The sequence below is a fragment of the Hyalella azteca genome, unplaced genomic scaffold (genome assembly GCF_000764305.2).
Source record: "Hyalella azteca isolate HAZT.00-mixed unplaced genomic scaffold, Hazt_2.0.2 contig9978, whole genome shotgun sequence".
NCBI classification, from domain to species: Eukaryota; Metazoa; Arthropoda; class Malacostraca; order Amphipoda; family Hyalellidae; genus Hyalella; species Hyalella azteca.
The window spans coordinates 22,159-28,158 of record NW_025940034.1 but is presented as its reverse complement, the minus strand read 5'-3'; positions in this window follow the sequence as shown (position 1 = coordinate 28,158).

The window sequence follows — 6,000 nt, the reverse complement described above, 5'->3', positions numbered from 1 at the left end:
GGCGAGACTGCAGCAGCTGTTAAGTAGCTGGGCGAGACTGCAGCAGCTGTTAAGTAGCTGGGCGAGGCTGCAGCAGCTGTTAAGTAGCTGGCCGAGACTGCGGCAGCTGTTAAGTAGCTGGGCGAGACTGAAACAGCTATTAAATAACTGGGCGAGACTGCAACAGCTGTTAAGTAGCTGGGAGAGACTGCAACAGCTGTTAAGTAGCTGGGCGAGACTGCAACAGTTATGAGGTAGCTGGGCGAGACTGCAACATCGTTTAAGTAGCTGGGTGAGACTGCAACAGTTGTTAAGTAGCTAAGCGAGACTTAAAAAGCTGTTAATTAGATGAATGAGACTGAAACATCTGTTAAATAGCAGTGCAAGACTGCCAATGCTTTTGAGTAGCTGGGTGAGGCTGCAACTGTTAATTGAAATATAAGTTGGGCCAGACAGAAATCGCTTTTAAGTGGCTGTACGATACTGTCAATGGTGTTAAGTAGCTGGGCGATATTGCCAATGGCGTTAAGTAGCTGTACGATACTTCCAATGGTGTTAAGTAGCAGTGCGATACTGCCAATGGTGTTAAGTAGCTGTACGATACTGTAAATGTGTTAAGTAGCTGTACGATACTGTCTATGATTTTAAGTAGCTGTACGATACTGGTGTTAAGTAGCTGTACGATACTGCCAATGATGTTAAGTAGCTGTACGATACTGTAAATGTGTTAAGTAGCTGTACGATACTGTCTATGATTTTAAGTAGCTGTACGATACTGCCAATGGTGTTAAGTAGCTGTACGATACTGCCAATGGTGTTAAGTAGCAGTGCGATAATACCAATGATGTTAAGTAGCTGTAAGATACTGCTAATGAGGGTAAGTAGCTTTACGATACTGCCAATGGTGTTAAGTAGCTGAACGATACTGCCAATTATGTTAAGTAGCGTTACGATACTTCCAATGATGTTAAGTAGCTGTCCGATACTGCCAATGATGTTAAGTAGCTGTACGATACTGCCAATGATGTTAAGTAGCAGTACGATACTGCCAATGATGTTAAGTAGCTGTACGAAACTGCCAATGGTGTTAAGTAGCTGTACGATACTGCCCATGAGTTAAGTAGCAGTACGAAACTGCCAATGGTGTTAAGTAGCTGAACGATACTGCCAATGGTGTTAAGCAGCTGTACGATACTGCCCATGGTGTTAAGTAGCTGTACGATACTGCCAATGATGTTAAGTAGCTGAGCGATACTGCCAATGATGTTAAGTAGCTGTACGATACTGCCAATTGTGTTAAGTAGCTGTACGATACTGCCAAAGATATTAAGTAGCTGTACGATACTGCCCATGGTGTTAAGTAGCTGTACGATACTGCCAACGCTGTTAAGTAGCTGTACGATACTGCCAATGGTGTTAAGTAGCTGTATGATACTGTCAATGATGTTAAGTAGCTGTAGGATACTGCCATTGATGTTAATTAGCTGTACGATACTGCCAATGATATTAAGTAGCTGTACGATACTGTCAATGATGTTAAGTAGCTGTACGATCCTGCCAATGGTGTTAAGTAGCTGTTCGATACTGCCCTTGGTGTTAAGTAGCTGTACAATACTGCCAATGATGTTAAGTAGCTGTACGATCATGCCAATGATTTTAAGTAGCTGTACAATACTGCCAACGGTGTTAAGTAGCTGTACGATACTGCCAATGGTGTTAAGTAGCTGTACGATACCACCAACGATGTTAAGTAGCTGTACGATACTGCCCATGGTGTTAAGTAGCTGTACGATACTGCCCATGGTGTTAAGCAGCTGTACGATACTGCCAACGGTGTTAAGTAGCTGTGCGATACTGCAAACGTTGTTAAGTAGCTGTACGCTACTGCCAATGGTGTTAAGTAGCTGTACGATACTGCCCATGGTGTTAAGTAGCTGGGCGAGGCTACAGCAACGGTATCATCAGCCAGCGAAGGGCCCTGGCGTCTGGATAAAGTCCTCATAAAATTCAACGAGCCCGCGTGGGCAGCATCGAAAGCCCCAAACTTCCGCAGTCAATTATCGAGGCGACATTGAGCCTTGCATTGACCAAGGCAGGATGAACAAGAACTTTAAACCAACACGAAACAGTGCAAGACTTTAATTGGTTTTCATAACAGTGATTAAAAGCCTTGTGGTGTGTCAATGAAATATAATTTAACTCTGATTATATATTCCATCGATTCAATTATAAATGAAGAAGAACAATATTGTTTTCATGCGTGTTATGCTCAAAAACATCATTGAAATTGAATTTTAAGGCTATTGTCGAAATATTTTTATTGAAAATAATTTTTTTTATTTAGTAAATTATTTATTAAAAAAGAATTTTAAATTATTTTAGTTCTTGACACGCGTCATTTCACGATAACCGTACAGACCGTGTGTTTAATATAGCGTTTTTAATCATAGAAATGAAGCTCATTACGACGTCGAATAAGTTCAGCGGATTCGATTTTTTTTCACGAGCAAGATTGAAATGAATTTTATTTTTAATATTTGTGATCTATAACTGTTGACTCTAATTTTTCCACCAAATGCTTGTTAAGAATTGCTTAGTCTACGTTAAAGAAATTTGAAATAAAGTTATTTTATCTTCAATATTACTGAAGTAGACATTCACCACATAATTTTAAATATTCCAATTTGAATTTAGACCAAATCACTTACAGTATATAGTATTTCAAAGCATCGAAAACTAAGCGATTGAATTCAAGTCACTCGAATTCAAGTCAACTAAACTTTAATTCAAGACAGATCGCTACTGACATTTAATGCCTTGAGGGAACTTTTGTCGGAGCTGTCATTGCCGGCGTCGTTGATCTGTCCCGACTGTTGGATCGTAGCAGTAACCGAACTACCGGGGGTATCCGGTATCTCGGATACTCCAGAGATCCGGTATCTCGGATACTCCAGAGATCCGGTATCTCGGATACTCCAGAGATCCGGTGTCTCGGATACTCCAGAGATCCGGTATCTCGGATACTTCAGAGATCCGGTATCTTGGATACTCCGGAGATCCGGTACTGCTATACCGGAGCTGGAGTATCCGAGATACCGGAGGGGACAGAGAACTCCCCCGTTTATTACTCTCTCTCATTGTGCCTGGAAGAATGGAAAGGAAGGCCATTAGAACAAACCGTGAGGGATGTCTTGCCTCAAAAGAGTTTGATGCCGAGGGAGATTGATGCGCCTCAGGAGCGACGCTTAAGCCCAGTGATTGCGTTGGGACGCGTCTTTTTAACATTCATTATTCATGTCGTGGCTGCGCACGGTGGAGGAAAAAACAAAGAACATGCGGGGCGATAGTGGTGGTTAATTAATTCATACGCGAGGAATTGTGCATCTATTGCGTTTGCGGAAGAACCGCGGGTTTTCCGGTCATTGTTCATTCATAAAGTAATTTAGCTGCAAAGGATAATTATTAATATCAATGACCTAGTATGCAAGAAAATTTTAATGGAAAAATTTTGAAGCTTGTCCAAGTGAGTATTTATGTTACATTGGCAGACAAAATTCAAAATTATAGATTCTACTGTTTGAAACCTTCCCTTCTCGCCAAAGGTTCAAACAATTCAATCCTGTGAAATACGGAATGGATTCCCTATGCAACAACTGAAAGCTTTTGAATTAACTATTTGACTCGCGAGCAAAGTGCATTGGACGATACGCACTGCCTGATCGAGCAGTTTTTAATTCAGTAAATGGCGCTGTGGTGAAGGCATTACCGACATTGGCGGCCTTATGGTGACGTCACATTACCCGCGAACATCAACATTATTTCCTGGGGCCATAGTTTCAAAACTCGCAAAGTGAACGTAAGTACTTACGCTCTATTTTCTTGTCTATGATTGGTGGATTTTGCTTGAAAGGCCGTCAATGATTGGCTGATGAACTTACGATCTCTTAACTTTTTTTGAAAGTATAGGGTTTTTTTGAAAGTATAGTAAGTATAGCTTATTTCTAAAGCTCTGAAATTCACCGGCACCTCCTAACTACCGTTTATTGTGTTTTTCTTCATTATTTATATTACTCATTTTATTGTTTTAAATAAAGTAATTCTAGCATTTGGACTGTACTGATTGCATTAAAAGAAAAGAGAAGTGGAATACAAATCGAAGGTTAGCATTAAAGTTGTTATATCCAAATATTTGTTCGACGCATCGAAATTCTTTTGTTTCAAAATCCTATACCTATATATATTGCAATAGCAGGTAAAGGTTAGCTGCTAATTGAATGCAAATGTTATGACACATTGTCGCAAATTGATCGAGCAATGCAATAATTCAGTGCGATAAAATAAACAGTACAATTGAAATAAGGGAGCCGGGTTTGATCTTATACTGATTTTAGAGTAGGACAATGTTCATAAATCATACCTTATTTGCTATTATGTTTATGGGATCTTGGCAGAGTATTCGGGATTTCTAAGACCATCAAATGAAGGAAAAGATCAGAGTAATCGACGTATTGAATTTAGAATTAAGCGAGCGGGTTGATGATCCCGTAGCAGTGCGCGAACTCGATGCGGACTTGTCTTTGGGTTACGTGCAAGGATTTGTATGTGTAATTCAGTAACTGCAGAGGTACAGATAATGTTCTAGTGTTGTGTTTATTTTCTACTGTAGATTTTGATACTGTATGCTATCTCGTGTTTACTTGGGTTGTATCAATGTAGTGTTTGTTGATATTTAATGCTTCAATTCATTTTGATTGAGTTGCGCAGTAATTTGTCGAATTGAATGTGAATTAGACTTTGTTCTTTGTAGGTAGTCACCGTAGTACAAGCCGTTGCCTACGTCTTGCCGCTCCTGTGCTCTAATTGATCTTTAATCTATGATATGTGTTGGTGCGACTCTGTCATAGTTAATTAAAATAAATGGTTCTGGAAGATGATTTTACCTGAACCTCAGCACGCAAGAACATTGCAATACTTAACTGTATCGTACAGAATGTGCCTAATACGCCTTGTTGACATGCCAGGGTGTAAATCATCTAATGAGAGCTCACAGGAGCATTTCTTCGTCAAAGTTTCAAGAAAACCTGGCGAGCCGCAACAATTTATTAAGCTTGACACATTTTTCACAAGACGAGATTGCTTCTGTCATCGAGACAATATCCGACGAGACAATATGAAGCTGCACTTTTCCTGCCACCCTCGTGTGTGGTGCAGGAGCGAGACGAAGATCTGACATTCTTATGCCATCAATCAGACGTTCGCGTGCCAGCTGCGGCCTTTGTGAAGGGTATACTTAAGAGGCCAGTGAGCAGTGCACGAATAAAATCTTCTGGAGCTAATGCATGGCAATCTTTCTTGATAAAATAAAGAACAGATGTTATGTTTTCAAATTTGTAACTCTAATTGTAGAAAATGTTTCATTCTGAAGCCATTATCGAAGAGCGAAGAAATAAAAAAAATACTTGCATTGGAGAAAGCTTGGAAGTTGGAAGCATCGCTCATGACAAAACAATTGAATAAATAGGGGAGTTATTAATTTAGTGTGATACTCGGAGTAGAACCTTAACACAATACCTATGTTCACTTTTGTATAAATAGTTACAAAAAGAATTCATCACATTTGAAAAGAAGTAACTATAATTTATAACAGGTCATTAACTGGTCAGAAAAAATCACTGGTCATTACGAATAGTTGTTAATTTATTCTAAACAGAAAATTTTGCGTACAACAGCAGTCATTTCGATGCTCTGATCGAGTGGCCGAGGCGTGAGTATCATCGTAAAGAAATTAGCTTATTTCTAAAGCTCAAACGTAGGATGCTGACATGCAGATGTCAGCACAATGGAGGTACCACGCTTTCATCGGCGACCTTTCCATCAGGAAACTTCAGTATTAAAATTAAACAGCAACATGGCCAAAGAACGAAGCATTAGCCGTTTACTCGGGTAAATAAAGATTACAGAAGTTTTTAAATTTTTTCTTCAAAATTGTAGAAAATATTTTTTTAAACTTCATGCAAAAAT